Raw genomic sequence first — 21,626 nt, 5'->3', positions numbered from 1 at the left:
CCAGTGCAAGTAGATAAATAAGTATCACAGCAGCGGGGAGGTAAACGGCGTTTCCATGCACTCTGGTTTCCATCATGGTTTCCGTTGCGCCAGACGCGGTTTAATCATGCTGGCCACATGACCCGGAAAACTGTGGACAAACGCCGGCTCCCTCGGCCTGAAAGTGAGATGAGCGCTGCAACCCCACAGTCGCCTTTGACTGGACTTAACTGTCCAGGGGTCCTTTACTTTTACCTTATGAGAGGAAAGAGACCCAAGCAGAAAACCAAGTCGTTCACAGACAGTGACTTATCCAGCACATGGGATTTCATGTCATTGTGAACATATATGGAGTTGCAACAACATGGTAGAAATTTCCATGTAGTCCATGTAGTGAGCTGCTGTATGCAGCTCCTCTCTAGAGGAACTCCTTTCTCAATAGTATTATTTATAGTTAGAGATTGCCGTGGTAATTAAGGTTGGATAAGATATCTCAGAATTCTCCACAGGCTAGAATCCTATCTGCATTCCAGTCCTGAAATTAGCTTGCACCCAACAACACCTTCACAGTCCATCCCTCCAATGCGCTAGTCAACACTAAGCATGTGAAGTAGAAAGCAAATTGCTTCCAGTCCAAGACACTTTTCAGTGGTTATTCAGTTAATTCCATGGTGGTGTTTTTTCATGAAATTACTCCTATAGCACCTATTATAACCCATCTCAAAGCAGTGTATAGATTAAAACGATGAAATAAACAAGAGAACATTAAAATTACAATAACTGATAATGCAAGATGCACCAGTAATTAAATCCCGATGTTAAGCACCCGAAAGAGCCTGAATACACAAGTATGTGTTGTTGTTGTTTTAAAAAAATAAGCGTTGGTGCTTGCCAGAGTTTTGAGAAGAGGTAATTTTATAGGAAGAGGGGCCACCACGGAGAAGGCCCTCCCCTTGGTTGCTGCTAACTGCAGGTTGATAGGTTTTGGGTAGCCAAACCACCCCTTTAGGAGCAGTGGAATAGGTTTGTGAGATAGGACACTCCAGAGAGCAATCTTGCCACCAACCTCAAAGGAAACCCCATACAGAGCACATTACAGTAATCCTATCTAGAGATTACCAATGGATGGGTCACAGTGGCCAGGCTATCCCTTATACAGCTCCTTCTTCTTTATTATTATTGCCTTTTGACTGGAAAAGGGTTGGTTCACTAAGCCTAATCAAAGACCCACAAATCAGCGTCCCTCATTAGTCTGATCCCAAGAGGGGAGAAACGTTCCCTTCCTGACTTTCCTTAAGAAGCTTGTTGTGTTCACACATATCATTACCACCCAAAGCCGCCAAGAGAGGATAAATCCTATTACAGAGAGACCCCCCCCTCTCTCCAACTATCTAACGTCATGCGATGCTACCCTTTGGCAAATGCCCACAAGGCAGCTGCGCTCTTTCAAGATGAGAGGAAGGGCTGGAGTAACACACAAACGCCGATACAGTATCGTATGTGTTTAAAATTAGCCAGCTTCTCAAAGCACAGGCTGTTAAGTGTCTGGATATGTGCAGATATTCCTTCCAGATGTTCCAAACTACCCACACAAGCGGTCGCTTCCACAGGACCACTCCCCAACACCAATACCTTTGAGGGAGAGGGTGAATGTTGCAATCAAGTTAGGAAAAGTAATTATAATAAAAAAAAGGCCCTTGGGTTTGAAATGTGCTTTATTAAGTAATGGAGGATTACAGGCACAGCAAAGCAGACAGCAGGTTGGTGGATGAGAAGAGGATTACAGTCATACCTCATGTTACATCCGCTTCATGTTACGTTCTTTCAGGTTACGTCCTGCGGTGACCCGGATGTACCGGAAAGGGTTACTTCCGGGTTTCGCTGCTCGCGCATGCGCAGAAGCACAAAATGACGTCATGCACATGCACAGAAGAGGCGAATCGCAACTCACACGTGTGCAGACGCGCCGCTGTGGGTTGCGCTCTTTTCATGTTGCAAACGGGCCTCCGGAATGGATCCCATTCACAACCAGAAGTACCACTGTATTTCAAACCAGCCAAAGAAGATCTGAACGGTAAACATTCTCTCAATGTTAGCTTTGAGGTTCAAGCCTGCTTGGATCATGAGGTGGGGGCAGAATCTAGTCTTTCAACATGTTACAAACTACTAAAACTAAAGCACAACCCTGCTTACAAGTTTTACAGGATTTCAGCATTTATCCTCTGTTCTTCCGCTAAGATTCACAGAGCCAAAGCCAGGCCAGATTGGGAAACCAAATCTTTTGTATTTCCCTGTTCTGCGATTCTAACAACACAAACACAATGGCAGGGCAATCCTAAATGTGGCTTAAGGCAGCCTGTTGGCGTCCTCGAAATTTCCATTTCGATTAAAATAATGATTTTTTTTTTAAAATTGGTGGTCCTTTTGGCTGTAAATGTCTACTTCAAAGTACATGGGCATTGCCCTGGGTGATATATCAGAACCCAGAGGAGTATTGAATAAGACCAGGTGTTGCCAGGATTTGGGGGGCTGTTGGCGTCTTTGCAAGTCGGACAAACTGTTGTGAGCATCTTACACACACACACACACATACACACACACACACACACACACACACACAGAGAGAGAGAGAGAGAGAGAGAGAGAGAGAGAGAGAGAGACCTACCTGTTCTATTTACTACAATAGAATACTTCTTCCAGGTCTAATTTCAGCGGGGAGGGGTAGACCCCTGAGTGCATTGGTGCGGTTGCCATATTTTGAAGAGCAAAGAAGAGGACACATTTGCAGACTTCTACTTTAAACTCTCATTTTACATACCCATAGGGGAAAAGAGGACATGTCCTGGAAAAAGAGGGCCTATGGCAACCTTAAGAACCCTGAGTGCATGGGCAGCCCCGGAATAAGATTTGTGAAGTTAGTTAAACAGAGAGACCTGCTTAGCTTCTTTTCCCTTTCCATGACTAGTAAATGTAGAATAAATTAAGAACAAAAGACAGATCATGGGCATCTGCTTCATTTAAAGAGGTCACATCCTTCCTCAAGGCAGAACATGAGTTGTTTGGGGGCAGATTCTCTCCCCCCCCCCTTAAATTAAGCACAGCCCTGGCAGGTCAAAAGTGATCATTATCCGAGCCACCACTTGAGCCTCTTCTCCCAAACAATGGGAAAAGTCCTTGCTACAATTTATTTTCAAGCCATGGCAAATCACTGCTAATGAATTCTATTATTAAGTGGGGCTTTCTAAGCCATGCCTCCCATTTCCAGTCCTCCAAGGAATCGCAAGAGAAGTGGATACACTTATCGAAATGTTTGGAGAATGTGGCTTTTCTCTCTACTGAATTCCACAGGAGATATAGAATACATACAGGAAATTCACAAACGGGAGGGGACAAAGTCTTTGATGGCAAATAGAATTCCTGTCCATCTTTTGAGACGATGTACAGCTGCCCAGTAGAGATAAAATGGGCAGAATATTGGATTTAACAAAGTGAAGTTTTTCACATCCTACCGATGGTATCCGATTGCATCCCTCTGTTGGCGGTAACACAGAGAGAGTTATATGGCCATTTTGGCAGAAAAACAAAAGTCCCAAGATGCATTTTGTACTTAGAATGTATGTAGGAAGGAAATGGGGTCAGGTCATTTGTAGTTTGGTCCAACAACAAAAAAAGTGTTTCATAGCCTGGCTGCAAATCCTAACAAAGTTATCTTCCTCCAAAGACTTAAAATCTTTTCTTATTTGCTGAGAATGTCACCTCCAAAGAATGGAATCCTCTTGCGAGTTCATCATAGAGAATAGCAAAGTAGTCTCTGAAGGTTCCAAGGGATAGCAAAGTAGTCTCTGAAGGTTCCAAGGGAAAACGTCCAATCCAGCATTTTCCCCAATATTTAAACTGCAAAGCAGGCAGCTGTGGTTTCACATGTGCATCGGAACAATAAAAACAAAACGCTTTGATAGCAACAGCTGTACAAAATTCAACAGTGTCCTGATTGTGCTCCAATTAGAACAGGCTTCCTCAACCTCGGCCCTCCAGATATTTTTGGCCTACAACTCCTATGATCCCTAGCTAGCAGGACCAGTGGTCAGGGATGATGGGAATTGTAGTCTCAAAACATCTGGAGGGCCAAGGTTGAGGAAGCCTGATTTAGAATCTCTTGTCAGTGCAACACAAATCTATCGGGGAGATGTGCTCTGTGGGGAACAAGCTTCAGGCAATAGGCCCATTGGTAGACCAAATCTGCATTACAGAGATGTCTGCAAACAGGACATGAAGGCTGGCAACACCAACCCTGCAGTGTGGGAATCCCTTGCAGATGACCGGAGTGCCTGGAAACAGACAGTCAGGTTGTGCATCCACGGCAGTGACCAGAGGAGGAATGACAGCTGGGAGGAGCACAGAGAGAAGAAACGCCGTGGTGCATCTGCAACAGCACAACCAGACGCCTTCCTCTGCCCCAGCTGCAACAAAACATGTCTCTCCCTTATTGGTCTCTACAGTCACAGCAGGCACTATAACTCTCCAATGGCTTGACTTTACCCCTGAAGACACACACTTCCATTGTCTCCTGAGACAGACAGGTGCCAATAATATGGCATCATCTACGAATGTGGTGCTTTGCAAATAAAGGAGGGGCAATCCTCTTCCTGGTCAGAGATGTCCTCTGTATCTATATGCCCCTTTCCCTAGAGCAGGCATGTTCAAAGTCCTTTTCAGGGGCCTAATCTGGCTCGCCGGTTGATTTAATCCAGCCCCCGTGGCAGTATATGTCCTGGGGTAAAATCCTAAAAAAAAGCTCAGCAACTTCAATCATTAAAAAAGCTTTGGTTGGCCCTCACGCATGTTCACTTCACCAAATCTGGCCCTCTTTGAAAAATGTTTGGGCACCCCTGCCCTAGAGGATGGGAAGTTGCAGCCCAAAGTCATTACACCCTGCAAGCTGCCATTTTAATTGCCCAAAGTGCCCTGGAGTGATGCTGTATCAGGGCGAATTGCCGTGGGAAATTTAAATGGCAGTCCTGGCCAGCATCAACACTGCAGTTACTGCTGTTTGCTGGCACCAGCACAGAGTAAGCCTGCAAGGGCTCACGAGAGGGCACTCTACCAAAGGCCCCCCTCAAATCGAGGCAAACCCTGAAATCCATCTGCCACTTATACGCACTGTCAAAACAGAGGAACCACCAGACGAAGACTAAAGAGGATGCAGATTTGCATAACATTAGCATCCACATGGACTCATTTATATGGAAAGCTGCAAAGCTGGACTCTCCTTCCTTGGAGGTTTTTAAGCAGAGGCTGGACGGCCATTTGTCATGGATACTTTAGCTGAGATTCCTGTAATGCAAGGGTTGGACTAGATGGCCTTTGGGTACCTTCCAACTCTACAATTCTATGACTCTGAAGTCAGAATTACTTTGAATAAAAATAGCACATGTCTCACAATAGCGAGGGAAGATGGCAGGTGGTCTGGGCACCCTTCCACCCAAAGAATCAGCGAGTTGGAAGGGACCCAGAGGATCACCTAGTCCAACCCCCTGCAATGCAGGAATATGTAGCTGTCCCTTATGGGGATTGATCCTGCAACCATGGTGTTATCTGCTCCATGCTCTAACCAACAGAGCTATCCAGGCTATATGGGTAGCTCCAAGGCCCCTTCTCTCCCCCTTGTGATTCTTTTTATTTCTGTAGCCCTTTCAAAATTTTTAATATTTTTATTTATTTTCATGGTACAGCAGATAAATTTTGAGAAAACAATGGTTTCTCCTTGTGATTCTCTATCTCTAGACCAGACTTGGCTCAGGCAGCCTTTCAAGCAGAGGGCTGCCCACTGTAAAGTAGGGCACACAGCTACCTAGAGCAGGAACAGCCAATGTGGCCCTGATATTGTTGGACTCCAACTCCCATCATCCCTGGCCATTGGCCATACTGTGTAGAGATGATGGGAGTTGTAGTCCAACCACATCCACATGGCTAACTCTGACCTTCCTGCATGAAAGAGGTTTGCCTAGGAGGCCTCAAATATCGTTTGGAATAAATCTGTGCATGTGTTTGTGTGAACCTATGATGTTTACGTTTATAGTGCAAAAACACACACACACAAAACCCCCCACCTCTCTCTTTTAAATTGTGGCAGAAGAATACCATCTGCTTCTTGCTCTGGCCCACTTTTGGTGTGCTCCCAACAGCTGTTTCGAGGAAAAACCTAGTCCCGGCGCACAGGAGCTGTGCCCCCAAAGGGCTGGCCTAGAGGAGGATGTACATAATTTGATTTGAAGGCAAGGTGCTGCTCAGCAGAGCAGGAAATTAGGAACGCTATTTTTAAATTTGGAGAACTTTAACAAAACGGTGAGAATATTTCCTTCCCTCTGCCCCATGGGATGAGAGAGATTTAGGAGTTGCTGGAGTGTCGTTTTGATAAAACTAAACGGCTTTCAAAGGCCCCAGAGCAACTCTGGCCACTGCCGGAAGATCACCGAGTTTTCAAGAGGGAGGAAAATACTTATTAAGTGGTCTTTTAAATCACTGACTGCCAACCTGTGTGCCATGAACAATTCAGCCATCCCATGGGATGTGTTCAGCACCCTGTCCCTCGCATGGCCCAGGGCAGCCATGTGTCTCCTGCTTTTTAAGTTCTCGGTTCAAAGGGATGTCCTAGCCAAGTGCAGAATAAAGGCAGAGAACTGTAAGAATAAGAGGGGAGGGTTTTGGAAGACTGGGAACATGTCACAGTTTGGTCACTTCTTCTCATGTGGCGAGGAGTGTCTGTTCCTCCATACCCAGAACTCTTCCAAACATACCGTACTCACAACAAGAAAGAATACTTCTGAATTATGCTTACCAATGATTTAGTTTTCATCTGCTCCTAACTGCAACCGATAAATAATGGCAGGTGGAATATATAAGAGGTAGGAGTGGGTAGGTGGGCATCACACATACTACAAAACCTGAACAGTATCAGTTTGCCTTACAAACTGCATTTTAAAAAAGCAAAGTTTCTTTGTTCCTTAAAAACAGCTTTCTTTTTAAAAATGCAATTTGGAAGAAAAAGAAGAGAGCAGATAAGTTTTGCATCCTCATTCTTACAGAAACATTTACCGAATGCTTCCCCCCCTTTTTTTTTTTAAAGTATTACATAGGAGAAATTTGGGAGAGTTATTAAGGAAAGGCTATAATCTCTCCTCATACCAGCTCCCTGATCCTTCAGTTACCATTTAGTAGACAGCTTAATATTTTTAAAATACTGTATACTGTGACCAGAATGCATTATACACCGTAAGTGCATTTTCCCATTTCCTTAGCACATAATTTTTTCTTATATATTTTTATTTTAGTGGCCCCAAGTATATCCAACCCTGAATGCAAGTAACATTCCACTGATGGAAGGACAATGAGGATCCCCTCTCAAAAGCTGCAGAGATAGAAGCATCACACGGCAATATCAGCTGTTCCCCAAACACCCTGCAAAGGCGCATTTCTGCTTCTGTGATGCAGATGTCTTGCCCTTAAGTGTCAACCTTACTTGGCATAAGAATCTGTGAGAGGCACGGAGGAAAATGTCAAATTCGACTTAAAACGCAACAGCACGTTTCTATTTTTCCTCCCAAAATGAATTTTGGTCACAGAAAGGTCACCCCAGCCATCAATGACATTTCTGCCTGCTTAGCACTCTGCGGCATATGCTTAAGGGCTTTTTACAATACAACAGATGACCAAAAAGAAATAAATCCAAGCCCGTTAAGGCATGTGCAACTTTGCTACAGCTAGAGAGCAAGACAAACCGAAGCCAAAGTTTTTGCTTTCGCTCCTGTTCAAGATTCAGGTAGGTAGCCGTGTTGGTCTGATGCAGTCAGGGGGGAAATAATGATAATAAATTGTCCAGGAGCACCTTAGAGACCAACTAAGTTAGTTCTTGGTATGAGCTTTCGTGTGCATGCACACTTCTTCAGATACACTGAAGCAGAAATCAGCAGACCCTTATATACAGTGGGAGGGTGGGGTGGGGTATTTCTCAGAAGGTTAGTAGGAGATGGGTGATCGGTTCAATGGGTATGGTAAACCTGTTGACACTGTTAACGACTTTTAACTATATATAAGGGTCTGCTGACTTCTGCTTCAGTGTATCTGAAGTACAGTGGTGCCTCGCAAGACGAAAAGAATCCGTTCCGCGATTCTCTTCGTCTAGCGGTTTTTTCGTCTTGCGAAGCAAGCCCATTGACGGCTTAGCGGATTAGCGCTATTAGCGGTTTAGCGGCTTTTAGCGGCTTATCGGATAAGCGGCTTAGTGGCTTAGAAAAAGGGGGGGGAAGGAAAAAAACCCCGCAGGAACTCGCAAGACATTTTCGTCTTGCGAAGCAAGCCCATAGGAAATTTGTTTTGCAAAGCACCTCCAAAACGGAAAACTCTTTCGTCTAGCGAGTTTTCCGTCTTGCGAGGCATTCGTCTTGCGGGGCACCACTGTAGTGTATTTTCATGCACATGAAAGCTTATACAGTGGTACCTTGGGTTACATACGCTTCAGGTTACATACGCTTCAGGTTACAGACTCTGCACACCCAGAAATAGTACCTTGGGTTAAGAACTTTGCTTCAGGATGTGAACATAAATCATTCAGTGGCGGCGCGGCAGCAGCAGGAGGCCCCAATAGCTAAAGTGGTGCTTCAGGTTAAGAACAGTTTCAGGTTAAGAACAGACCTCCCTCCAGAACGAATTAAGTTATTAACCCGAGCTACCACTGTACAGTGGACAGTTGGGTTGCAAACGTGATCCATGCGGGAGGCATGTTCGCAACCCACAGCACGATTCGTTTGTGATTCTGCGCATGCGCAAAGTGTGATTTAGCACTTCTGCGCATGCGCGACTGCCCTAACCCGTTCTGGTATTTCGGTGCATCCGTAACCTGAAAAAACGCAACCTGTAGCGTCTGTAACCCGAGGTATGACTATAACAGAACAAACTTAGTTGGTCTATAAGGTGCTGCTGGACAATTTTTTATTTTATTTTTATTTTGACTGTGTCAGACCAACACGGCTGCCTCCCTGAATCTTTAACAGGAGTGAAACGTCTGCTTCGGCTTGTCTTGCTGTCGGGACAATTTTATTTTTTAAAATTTTTTTACTCCTGTTAAAAATCATCTCAACGACCTAATCTGACTCGGGAGAACTTAGACCTAAAGATCAGAACACCTCGCAAGTAGAGTGGGCAGAGAATTCTGACAAAAATGGAAATGGGAGTGGAAATTGCCAGTGTTCCTTTATTTGTCCCCTGGCCAGAGCGGAAACCCGTGTGGCTAGTTACTCAGAAAGGTGCTTAAGAGACAAGGATTTAAGGGAGAACCCCCCCCCCCTCCAAGGAGTGGTAGACAGAATCCTAGTGTTTGGGTGAGAAAACAGGAAGCCACTGCCCGACAGGGAGAGTTGGGGTAGGAAACATGAAGTTCAGGCAATAACTGAAAACAAAATAGGAAACAGGAAGGCCTTAATATCAGAATGACATAATTCCCTTAGTCACCTCGCATATCTGAATAAACAGCTGTTCCAGGTTTGCTTGCTGAGAAGGGAATGTGAATAAAATGAAAAACACAGTGGTTCAGTATATTTTGTTAAGTATTATTATTATGAGGGAGTTGCAGCAAGCAGAGCCTTTAGGCACCTTGTTTTAACCTGGGTGGTTTCCCCAGTGAAAGCTTCAACATCACCCAGTCGTCCCCACTCCGTTCTCCCCACACTCCTCACTATATTTGCCATCTAATCTAGGACTCTAAAACTTGCACACTGTTTTCTGCATTTCAGTTGCCCCAATGAAGGCATTGCTGCAACAGAGACTTTGGATTTTTTCTCATGCTGTGGGTATTCGGTGGCCTAAGACAAAAGGTGGAACACGGGTAATGAAGTGTCTTTGTACAATAACCTTTCTAAATCGTTGATACAGTACCTGGTCAGTCTAACACAGTCAGGTTCACAGTGAATGGGGTTGACTGTTGAACTTGGATCTGGAAAAAGCTCCATTCGTTCTCCCATAAGGAGGATTGTTGTTGTTGTTTAGTCGTGTCCGACTCTTCGTGACCCCATGGACCAGAGCATGCCAGGCACTCCTGTCTTCCACTGCCTCCCACAGTTTGGTCAAACTCATGCTTGTAGCTTCGAGAACACTATCCAACCATCTCGTCCTCTGTTGTCCCCTTCTCCTCGTGCCCTCCATCTTTCCCAACATCAGGGTCTTTTCCAGGAAGTCTTCTATTCTCATGAGGTGGCCAAAGTATTGGAGTCTCAGCTTCAGGATCTATCCTTCCAGTGAGCACTCAGGGCTTATTTCCTTAAGAATGGATAGGTTTGATCTTCTTGCAGTCCATGGAACTCTCAAGAGTCTCCTCCAGCACCATAATTCAAAAGCATCAATTCTTCGGTGATCAGCCTTCTTTATGGTCCAGCTCTCACTTCCATACATCACTACTGGGAAAATCATAGCTTTAACTATACAGACCTTTGTTGGCAAGGTGATGTCTCTGCTTTTTAAGATGCTGTCTTAAGGAAGATTAGCTGGCCACATTTACTCCCAAAATAATGAGCTGGACCCAGATTATATTCCTCTCTTTTATTTAATGAGAGAACTCAGAAACTACTTGGAGAATGAAAGTTCTCCAAGGGTTGTACAAATATGACAATTGGAGAAAAGCTCATCTAAAATCCACACTGCTCTATACACCCCCCATCACTATAGGTAAAGGTACCCCTGCCCGTACGGGCCAGTCTTGACAGACTCTGGGGTTGGTGCGCCCATCTCACTCAAGAGGCCGGGGGCCAGCGCTGTCCGGAGACACTTTCGGGTCACGTAGCCAGCATGACAAAGCTGCATCTGGCGAGCCAACGCAGCACACGGAAACGCCGTTTACCTTCCTGCCGGTAAGCGGTCCCTATTTATCTACTTGCACCCGGGGGTGCTTTCGAACTGCTAGGTTGGCAGGCGCTGGGACTGAGCAGCGGGAGCGCACCCCGCCGCGGGGATTCGAACTGCCGACCTTTCGATCGGCAAGCCCTAGGCGCTGAGGCTTTTACCCACAGCACCACCCGCGTCCCTTCCCATCACTATATAACAACAAAATAAAACTACATTATATTACTTATATTACTTGTCAAAGGGGGGGGGGAATGTTATGGAAGCATCCAAAACAATAAAGCCTAATATTAATAGGTGTGGAGTTCATAGAATCATAGAATCATAGAGTTGGAAGAGACCACAAGGGCCAACGAGTCCAACCCCCTGCCAAGCAGGAAACACCATCAGAGCACTCCTGGCATATGGTTGTCAAGCCTCTGCTTAAAGACCTCCAAAGAAGGAGACTCCACCACACTCCTTGGCAGCAAATTCCACTGTCGAACAGCTCTCACTGTCAGGAAGTTCTTCCTAATGTTTAGGTGGAATATTTTTTCTTGTAGTTTAGAACCATTGCTCCGTGTCCGCTTCTCTGGAGCAGCAGAAAACAACCTTTCTCCCTCCTCTATGTGACATCCTTTTATATATTTGAACATGGCTATCATATCACCCCTTAACCTCCTCTTCTCCAGGCTAAACATGCCCAGCTCCCTTAGCCGTTCTTCATAAGGCATCGTTTCCAGGCCTTTGACCATTTTGGTTGCTCTCCTCTGGACCCGTTCCAGTTTGTCAGTGTCCTTCTTGAACTGTGGTGCCCAGAACTGGACACAGTACTCCAGGTGAGGTCTGACCAGAGCAGAATACAGTGGCACTATTACTTCCCTTGATCTAGATGCTATACTCCTATTGATGCAGCCCAGAATTGCATTGGCTTTTTTAGCTGCCGCGTCACACTGTTGGCTCATGTCAAGTTTGTGGTCAACCAAGACTCCTAGATCCTTTTCACATGTACTGCTCTCAAGCCAGGTGTCACCCATCTTGTATTTGTGCCTCTCATTTTTTTTGCCCAAGTGCAATACTTTACATTTCTCCCTGTTAAAATTCATCTTGTTTGTTTTGGTCCAGTTCTCTAATCTGTCAAGGTCGTTTTGAAGTATGATCCTGTCCTCTGGGGTGTTAGCCACCCCTCCCAGTTTGGTGTCATCTGCAAATTTGATCAGGATGCCCTTGAGTCCATCATCCAAGTCGTTGATAAAGATGTTGAATAAGACCGGGCCCAAGACAGAACCCTGCGGCACCCCACTAGTCCCTCTTCTCCAGGATGAAGAGGAACCATTGATGAGCACCCTTTGGGTTCGGTCAGTCAGCCAGTTACAAATCCACTGAGTGGTAGCATAGTCAAGACCGCATTTTACCAGCTTCTTTACAAGAATATCATGGGGCACAGCACAGATGCTGCCACACTAAAGGACGGACTTCTCACAGGATGTGGAATGAACATCATGTGACAGTTGTGAAAGTTCCACAGATCGAAGTGATCAAATAGACACATAAAGAGCATTTGAAAAAGGACGAGAGCTCCACGGTGAGGAGGAAGGGGAGGCACAGAACTAGGGATTACTCCTCATTCACCCCCTCTGAAACAATAAAGGGCTGACTTCTAATACACCTCCAACTACATTATTGTACCAGTGGGGAAATTTCAGGTTAAAAAGCTGAAGATTCAGCCTAGGTCTGGACAACAGGTATTAATAGGAAATTAAGAGGCAAAACTTGGGCAACTTTCTTCTACTTTTTGGGGGGTGGGGAGAACAGTGCAGAAGGAGAGCTGAAATGGTATATACCATTCCACATTTTCTTCACGGAACCTGCACATATAGAATTGAAAGGTGTCCTGGACAAGGCAGCCAACTTCTGTTCCAACTTGGCTACTCCTAAATGTCTGACAACTGCAGTTTCCACGAGTTCTGCTCCCCCATTCATCTTGGAAAGCTTGACTTACTGGAAACAACTTCTGCGCATAATGGTCCTTCTGTCAGCCTCAGTACACTGACTTTCTACTGAGTAGGAAAGGCAGTGACTTCAAAACCCACAGGCTCCAAGGAAGATCCTGTCTAAAGATTTCACGGACAGAGGTGTGGAAGAAGCTTGTACAAGGACACAGGTGTGGAGCAAGCAATCGGGCAGGCTCCCGGGGTTCAAAAGAGCCCCTCACCAGCCTGACCTTGCTAGACTGCTGCTCCCCACCTTGCCCCGGACTGCCATTTTAGCAGAAGGTGGGCAATGGTGCCACTTCTGGACGGGAGCTAAGCTCAATTGCACAGCTGCCTCTGTGTGTGTGTGTGTGTGCGCGCGCGCGCGCGCCCATTGGCAGTACTGTATGGAAGACCCAGCTCTGCATGGGTGACATGCAAAAACAGGGGAGGTAAAGGTAAAGGCAAAGGTAAAGGGACCCCTGACCATTAGGTCCAGTCGTGACCGACTCTGGGGTTGTGACGCTCATCTCGTTTTATTGGCCGAGGGAGCCAGCGTTTGTCTGCAGACAGCTTCCGGGTCATGTGGCCAGCATGACTAAGCCACTCACTTCTGGTGAACCAGAGCAGTGCACAGAAACGCGATTTACCTTCCCGCCGGAGTGGTACCTATTTATCTACTTGCACTTTGACGTGCTTTCGAACAACCAGCAAACAAAGGCTAGAGACTAACTTAGCAAATATCACTCAGTGACCGGAGATGGGGGAAATACAGATGCAAAACCTCCAGATCGTTTTGTACGCTCTACTTCATTAAATAGCTCGAAGTTCCAGAGCACATCTGTTTTACAGAATATAATTACCGGTACTTGCAAGGAACAGGGCTCTAGAAACTTAGCGTTTTTGCAATACCTATTTATACAGGTAGAGCAGATGGGAAGTGGAGCAGGTGATGTTTGTCCTAAAGCAGCATCGATCCCTGAAAGCAGCAGCAAACCCTCCGCATGGTTGCTTTTCCACTACCGAGAAGCGAATGACCTTCAAGAAGTCAGGCTGCAGGTATCCACATAACTAGCGACCCGTGAAACCCACGCTGCAATTTTACAGTCCAGGCAGACAAAAAAACAGCATCCCAACTTTACGAAGACACTTAATTACTACTAAAAATGCATGCATGCTTTAAGAACTCGGACACAAATGGAGAAACCAAATAAAAATACTCCCCAAAAGCCAAGAAATCAAATTACAGCAAGAGAAATGCATTCTAAACTCACTATCACTACAACATTGGAAACAAAAACAAGCAGCTTACTGGCCCAAAGGAAAACACTCTCAAGCAGCCAACTTTAAATTACCTGATTAATAAAACGTATAAAGGTGCAAGTCAGAGGTCCAAATCAGAGAAAAAAATTTTTCTCTCCCCCCCCCCATAATTTTTAAATTTGGTTTTAAATATTTAAATTTACAATCATACCACAACTCATCCAAAAGTATAAGATTCCCACAAATCTCTGGACTTCCCCACTCCCACTCCGTGGGTTCTGTTTTCTACTGAATCCTATGTTTAACAATCCAAATTTTTATAACTCCATTGTATCCATAGTTCTTGATTCATTACAAGTGTTATTTGCAGTCCTGCTAACGTTTTTAACTGTTTACAGTGGTCTCCAAGATAAATGATAAATTCTCCCCATTCCTTATTAAAGTTTTGGTCTTCCTGATTCTTGACCCTTTCCGGTCAATTTTGTCATTTCGGCATAGTCCATCAAACCAGTTTTTGTGTAGAAAGGCCCAATGTTCAATCCCTGGCATCTCCCATTCAAAAGACCTCAAGTAGCTGATGATGGCAAAGATATCTACCTGAGACAGTGGTTCTCAAAGGGTGTGGCTGTAGAGGATGGTAAACATGGCAGGAAGCGTCAAGGACGATCAAAGAAACATTTAAACAGTACAGTACAGTACAGCAGGGATGTCCAACAGCTAAATCGCAATCCACTGGCAGATTGGGGGGGGTCCATGGTAGATCGCCCCCTCCCTCCCCAAAAAAAGAAGTTTGGCTTCCCAAACAAAGCTCAACAACTTTGGCTCTGTAAAAAAAGCTCAACAGGTTTGGTAGATCGCTGCCAGTCTTTTTTTATAGTGGGAAAAGAAGAAGAGTTTGGATTTGATATCCTGCTTTATCACTACCCTGAGGAGTCTCAAAGCAGCTAAGAATCTTCTTTCCCTTCCTCCCCCACAACAAACACTCTGTGAGGTGAGTGGGGCTGAGAGACTTCAGAGAAGCGTGACTAGCCCAAGGTCACCCAGCAGCTGCATGTGGAGGAGCGGGGAAGCGAACCCAGTTCACCAGATTACGAGTCCACTGCTCCTAACCACTACACCACATCTCAGTCTCTTGAAAGTTGGACATGCCTGCAAGCTCACAGGCTGCGCACCTGGTCCTTCAGGGGCACAGTCACTCCATTCAGTACCAGGGAGTCCTCCACACCTGCCTGCCTCCTGTCCCCCCAAAACAGTACTTCTGTCTTGTCAGGATTCAACCTCAATCTGTTAGCCACCATCCATCCTCCAACCACCTCCAGACACTCACAATAAAGATTGATTGATTGATGCTAAAATTCTGCATGCCCCTGCCTCTCGCACTCCGTTCTACAGCACCGTTTTGATGCCCTCTGCAGGGTGGCACCCAGTGCCACCACGCCAATCGTGCCACCCTAAAACCACCTATGCCTTTAAGGCCCCCGACCTGCCGCCCTCTGGTGCCCCTTATGCATGCGGGCAAGCAAGAGACATTATCAGAGTTAGAAGAACACATGCCAGCCAGTCAGAAAGCACTTTAAGGTGGTGTGGAGCAGGGTCAGTCAGTGACCTGATAAAAGGAACTGGGGGGCGCATTCAGGCCGCCAACTTGAGGTTCACAATCTCAGGCTTGGTGGGTCCCAAATCACAGAGGACAAAAGCTTAACTCTTAAGAGAGAGGATGGGACACAACAGTGACAAATATCTTGCTCTCTTTTGCCACCTCACCCTCAACAAAAACAACAGTGTGGTGTAGTGTTAAGAGAGCCAGTATGGTGTAGTGGTTAAGAGTGGTGGACTCGTAATCTGGTGAACCGGGTTCGATTCCCCGCTCCTCCACATGCAGCTGCTGGGTGACCTTGGGCCAGTCACACTTCTCTGAAGTCTCTCAGCCTCACTCACCTCACAGAGTGTTTGTTCTGGGGGAGGAAGGGAAAGGAGATTGTTAGCCACTTTGAGACTCCTTAGGGTAGTGATAAAGTGGGATATCAAATCCAAACAACAACCCCTTAATTGCGTAGTTTTTGCAGTAGGTTCGGAAGGGCAAATCTTCCTTGTCCGCCTCAAATCAAGGGGGCAAATTTGAGTTTCAAAGCCAATTTGACCTCCTGATCCCGGCTGTCATGTTCTCTCCAATGTACAAGCCCAGCCCCAGATGACTGAATATATTTATGTATCAAAGACCAACACTTTGAACTTTTAAACCAAGGGAGACACTGGGGCAAGATTCCAAAGCAATGGAATCATAAGAAGGTTGGTGAGCAGCTGAAGTAAGCCAGTCGCTATGTTGCAACAGAAGTCTCCGTCCCCAGAATGATTTAAGATCCAGCTCTAGCACAATCTGCATGAGACGCAGGTCGCATCTCTTGCCAACTCTAGACCAAACTGCACTTTAAGGCCGTTGCTTTAAAGTTCAATAATAAAGTTACAGATTTCAATCCAGGCCTCAGTGAGGCGACCTGCTGGTTTGTGCAAGGCCCCAAATGAGGCTGAGCAGCGTTAAAAGGTCAGAGCACAGTCAGCAAACAAACCACACACTTCCCAGTGGTTGGATGGTTTATGCATGCATGTATTTGAGAAGTCTTAACCTGCTCAAGTCTCCTCCGTGAACTTTAAGAAGTGCAACACAGTAAAGGGAGTAGATATATATTTCCAGGGATGGAAGAAGATTTGCTGCCTCAAGCAGCTTCAGAAGAGTCTCTTTCATTCCATACGATCTCATTGGCCTAACCTACCTCACAGGGTTGTTGTTTTGAGGAGGAAAACCATATACACCATCTTGAGACCCTTGGGAGACAAAGGTGGTATATAAATGTAAATAATAATAAAAACATAGTAAAGGTAAAGGTAAAGGGACCCCTGACCATTAGGTCCAGTCGTGGCCGACTCTGGGGTTGCGGCGCTCATCTTGCTTTATTGGCCGAGGGAGCTGGCGTGCAGCTTCCGGGTCATGTGGCCAGCAGGACTAAGCCGCTTCTGGCGAACCAGAGCAGCACACAGAAACGCCGTTTATCTTCCCGCCGGAGTGGTACCTATATATCTACTTGCAGTTTGATGTGCTTTCGAACTGCTAGGTTGGCAGGAGCAGGGACCGAGCAATGGGAGCTCACCCTGTCGCGGGGATTCGAACCGCCGACCTTCTGATCGACAAGTCCTAGGCTCTGTGGTTTAACCCACAGCGCCACCCGCGTCCCTAAAAACATAGTAGGGTAGGCAACTGTTTACGTCTTCCCTGCCCCCACTTTCTCACCCTCACCTGGTCCCTCCAAATTGCCCTTACTTAAAATCATAGCAACACAACATGCAAAACTTTCAAGAGGCACGTATGAAGCTCCAAGCTCGTGTCTTTCCTTGGAGTGCAGAGCTTGGCTTGCTTACTTGAGTCAGCCAGGCCTTTTCCTTCTGCTGGTACCTTCTATAGATGGGATTTGATACAGATGTGTGAGCTGCCAACGATGGAAGCTGCCGCCTCTGAAAAGGGAGGGTTCATTGATAGGATTTTCATGCTTTCCAAATAAGTCATTTTGTAATAAGCAGACTCTCCCCGCCCACACACCAATTTGCACAATGACGGCTCCATATAATTGAAAACAACAACAGCACAGAAGTGCTTTACAGAGCAATAAGAGCAAATGAAGAAGACAGGCCCTTGCCCCGGGGGGGGGGGTGTGGAGAGAACACCGGGGGGGGGAGGGGGCGACATGGGGTTGTACAAACAAAGTTTGGTTTCAGGAATGCATATACACATGGATGGAGAACAGGAAAGGTTTTTAAGTTAAACAGCCCAGTCAGGCAAAGGTTCTTGGGATTCCCGCCCCCAAATTAGCCCATGATGGTGGTCAGCCATAGGGAACAGGATGAAACCATTCAGAGTTCAGCATAGGTGGTTGCATGCCTCCTACGGGCATTTGTTGCATGCCAGCAAACCGATGCCTCTCTCTGCCTTTCTTAGCAGGGTGTAGTCTGGGAAATGAGCAGTGCAAAATCTCAAAGCAGCAATCAGTTTAACTCCAGCTCTGCTTTAAGCTTGTAATTAGCTATCGCAGGCTGTAATTTTGAAGAGAAGGAACGAGGCACCACATCACAGGCAAAGAGGCCTGCGCTTGTGTGGTTCCGTTCGAGCTTTTTATAACACCATGCCAGGCGCTGCCAAGGGAGATCACTTTTGAACAAACGTAACATTTTGGAAAATATTGCTATTCTACTCACACACACACAAAGTACTATGCAAAATGTTTAGGTACACAGAAAAAAACAATCATTCAAAAACAAATCGGCATTACTAGAATGGAAACTACAGTGGTACCTCGGTTTTCGAACATCTCCGTTGACAAACATTTCGGTTTTCATACGCTGTAAACCTGGAAGTGAATGCTTCGGTTTTCGAACACGCCTCGGAAGTCAAACATGCCATGAGGCTTCTGCTGAGTGTAAGATCCTGAAGCCTAGCTGTCAGCTAATGAGTTTTCGGTTTTCAAATGTTTCAGAACTCGAACCGACTTCCGGAACAGATTACGTTCGAAAACTGAGGTACCTCTGGTACAGTGGTACCTCGGGTTACATACACTTCAGGTTACATACGCTTCAGGTTACAGACTCTGCTAACCCAGAAATAGTACCTCGGGTTAAGAATTTTGCTTCAGGATGAGAACAGAAATCGTGCTCCGATGGCGCGGCAGCAGCAGGAGGCCCCATTAGCTAAAGTGGTGCTTCAGGTTAAGAACAGTTTCATGTTAAGTACAGACCTCCGGAACGAATTAAGTTCTTAACCCGAGGTACCACTGTATATACATACACAAACTCTGTTTGAAAAGTGCCCGCAATTACACTCTTTGCCTTCACAATCATCCTTGTGAGGGAGGAAAGTAGGTTGGCGAGCGAAAGAGAGGCAGGAATGCAAGAGTCTCCCTGGATCAGACCAAAGCCCCATCGAGTTCAGCATCCTTTCCTTGCCGTGCCCAAACAGATGCCCACGGAAAGCCCACAAGCAGCCTTCTCCCTGCCCGCTATTAGCAGCAGTTGGCATAGAGAGGCAGGATGCCTCCAAGAGCAGAGGGAAAGCACGACCATGGAAACAAGAACCCATTGACAGCTGCACTCTCTGTATACATATCAAGTCCATCCATCCAAGTTGGTGGGCATCCCGGATGAATTCCACAGGCAGGGAGACATTTATCCAAAGATGCACAATAAAGCCCATGACACAGGTGCGCCTTAAACCCAGGACACAAGCAATTCGTGGAACCTAACCCTATTGCCAGGGGACGCAGGTGGCGCTGTGGGTTAAACCACAGAGCCTAGGGCTTGCTGATCAGAAGGTCGGCGGTTCGAATCCCCGCGACGGGGTGAGCTCCCATTGCTTGGTCCCTGATCCTGCCAACCCAGCAGTTTGAAAGTGCAAGTAGATAAATAGGTACCGCTCCGGCGGGAAGGTAAGCGGCGTTTCCGTGTGCTGCTCTGGTTCACCAGAAGTGGCTTAGTCATGCTGGCCACATGACCCGGAAGCTGTACGCCAGCTCCCTCAGCCAATAAAGTGAGATGAGCGCCGCAACCCCAGAGTCGGTCACGACTGGACCTAATGGTCAGGGGTCCCTTTACCTTTAACCCTATTGCCAGCCAGGTCAAATCAAACGATTCAGTTTTTACACCAGGTTCACACAAGCAGGGAATATAAATAAAAAACCCTCTAGCTTCCCCTCGCTTGTTTTTCATCCCTAACACATAGCCCCACTTAGTGCACACCAGCAAACATATAACGTAATGTGTGAATTGGCCCCACTATCCATACACCTGCCAAGAGCGTGTACATGATTTTGGAGTGTGAGAAGACTTTTCTAAATGGTCTCCAAAAACTCAAGCAGTTGCTGCAGTACAGAAGGGTGCTTTTCTGTTCCCTTGCCAAGGGTTTGGTTTTTTTAAGCCCCATAAATATACATCTCGCATGGACAACAAGCCTAGCCAGACATCATTAATTTTTATGAAGTTCCACTGCCCTGTTTGAAAGAGACCTAATTAAAGAAGGCAGATGCCGTCCAGTGATTTTAAAGCCAAAAAAAAAAAAAAAACCCAAAAGTACACTTACAAAGCAAGGGGTGAATGCTACTTCCTCCAAGTTCAAAAACTAGAAGATTATTAAGAGTAAAGAGTGTCCATTAATAACTATGGACTTTTTCTTTAAAAACAACCATGCACATTACAGTTCCTAAATGATCTCTTGCCTGTAATTTCTCCAGCGCCCAGAAGCTTTTGATGAAAAGCTGCATTAGGTAACCCTGCAAATCACTTCCAGCTTTTCGTTCCTCTGCTCTAATCTGAAGAAAATGGGGTAGGGGAATGAGAGTTGTTTAGGTTGAAGATCCAAGGGAAGGGGGAAATGGGGAGGGGGAATCCTACATAGAAGCTACTATATAACTTCATTTAGGAGTTTGTGTTTAATGAACGTTGTCACTCTCTTAACAAGGGCAGAGGGTTTTTAGGCTTGTGCAATTAAATTGGACCCTCTGTAGCAATATCTTACTAAATGGGGTAAATGGACCTTTGGACTAGGACTAGGGAGAGCACTGTCAAAATCCCATCTCGGCCTTTAAATCTCCTCATTCCTGGGGCTGTATAAAGAATCACATCCTTTTGCATATCCTGTTAGGCTGGGACCTTCAAGTATCCTGGCAGCCCCTATTCTGCACCTGCTAAAGTGTCCAGCCTGCCTTTAAAAGGCAGCCCCGTTTAGGGAGCACTGCAGTAATCTAGCCTTGCTCTAAAGCAGGGTGGGCATAACAGAAGCCGTAATCTTTGTTCACCTTTAGAAGGCAGATTAAAGCTTACCTGTCCCAGCAGGTGTTCTGAAAGTGCCTCCAGTTGATCTCAGGTTTTACTGCTGCTGCTGATAGCAATTTTTATTTTGAGAATTTACGCTTTCATGCTGTTTGTAATTTTATACGTGACTGTGCATTACTTTGCAGCACAGCAGTTAACAATTGCAGTAATATGATTTATTCTATTTTTTTTAACTTGTTTTCATACGGCCAGTGGGAACTGGCAAAAGCAAGAAAGGACATCTCTTTTCCTGTACCAGGGAAATATGGAAGGCAAGGATGGATGAATTGACTTTTTCCTTTAGAGTTCACCACCAGCAGTCTGTAGAAAATTGTTACTTGGTGGAGGTGGGAAGGATTCTTCACCAACCTAGGAGCCTCCAGATGTTATAGACCACAACTCATAGGAGCATAGAAACCTGCTTTAGCATAGTTGGTTAGAGCGTGGTGCTCCTAATGGTCCAGATTAGATTATCCCTTCCAACTCTATGATTCCATTGGTCCCAGGGCCGAATTTAGGTTTGATGAGGCCCTAAGCTACTGAAGGTAATGGGGCCCTTGATATGTCCAGCTGTCCTTTGTCAACAACAAATTGTCGCTGTTTTTTTGCGTTCAATATATGCTATATGGTAATTTATGGACCTAATAGATATCTAAAGCTATTTGCACATAACAAAACATTTTATCAAAGTAA

The 21,626-nt window shown here is 45.8% G+C and overlaps 1 protein-coding gene across 4 annotated transcripts in view; it reads right to left on the bottom strand.

Moving 5' to 3' along the window:
- PDZD2 (PDZ domain containing 2) overlaps positions 1 to 21,626 on the bottom strand; it is a 248,605-nt gene that overhangs the window by 191,590 nt on the left and 35,389 nt on the right. Inside the window, exon 1 of one of the 4 annotated variants that reach the window (XM_081881319.1) lies at positions 17,499 to 17,517. The exons of the other annotated variants lie outside the window; for them this stretch is intronic. The gene's annotated coding sequence lies outside the window, so the exon portion shown is untranslated. Of the gene's footprint in view, positions 1 to 17,498; positions 17,518 to 21,626 lie in introns of those variants that run through there. 4 annotated transcript variants of the gene reach the window in all.

Source organism: Podarcis erhardii (assembly GCF_964252035.2).
Source record: "Podarcis erhardii genome assembly, chromosome: 11".
In the NCBI taxonomy this organism is placed as follows: domain Eukaryota; kingdom Metazoa; phylum Chordata; class Lepidosauria; order Squamata; family Lacertidae; genus Podarcis; species Podarcis erhardii.
Note: the sequence above shows the minus strand (reverse complement) of the source record. Positions and strands in the feature narration are given on the sequence as shown.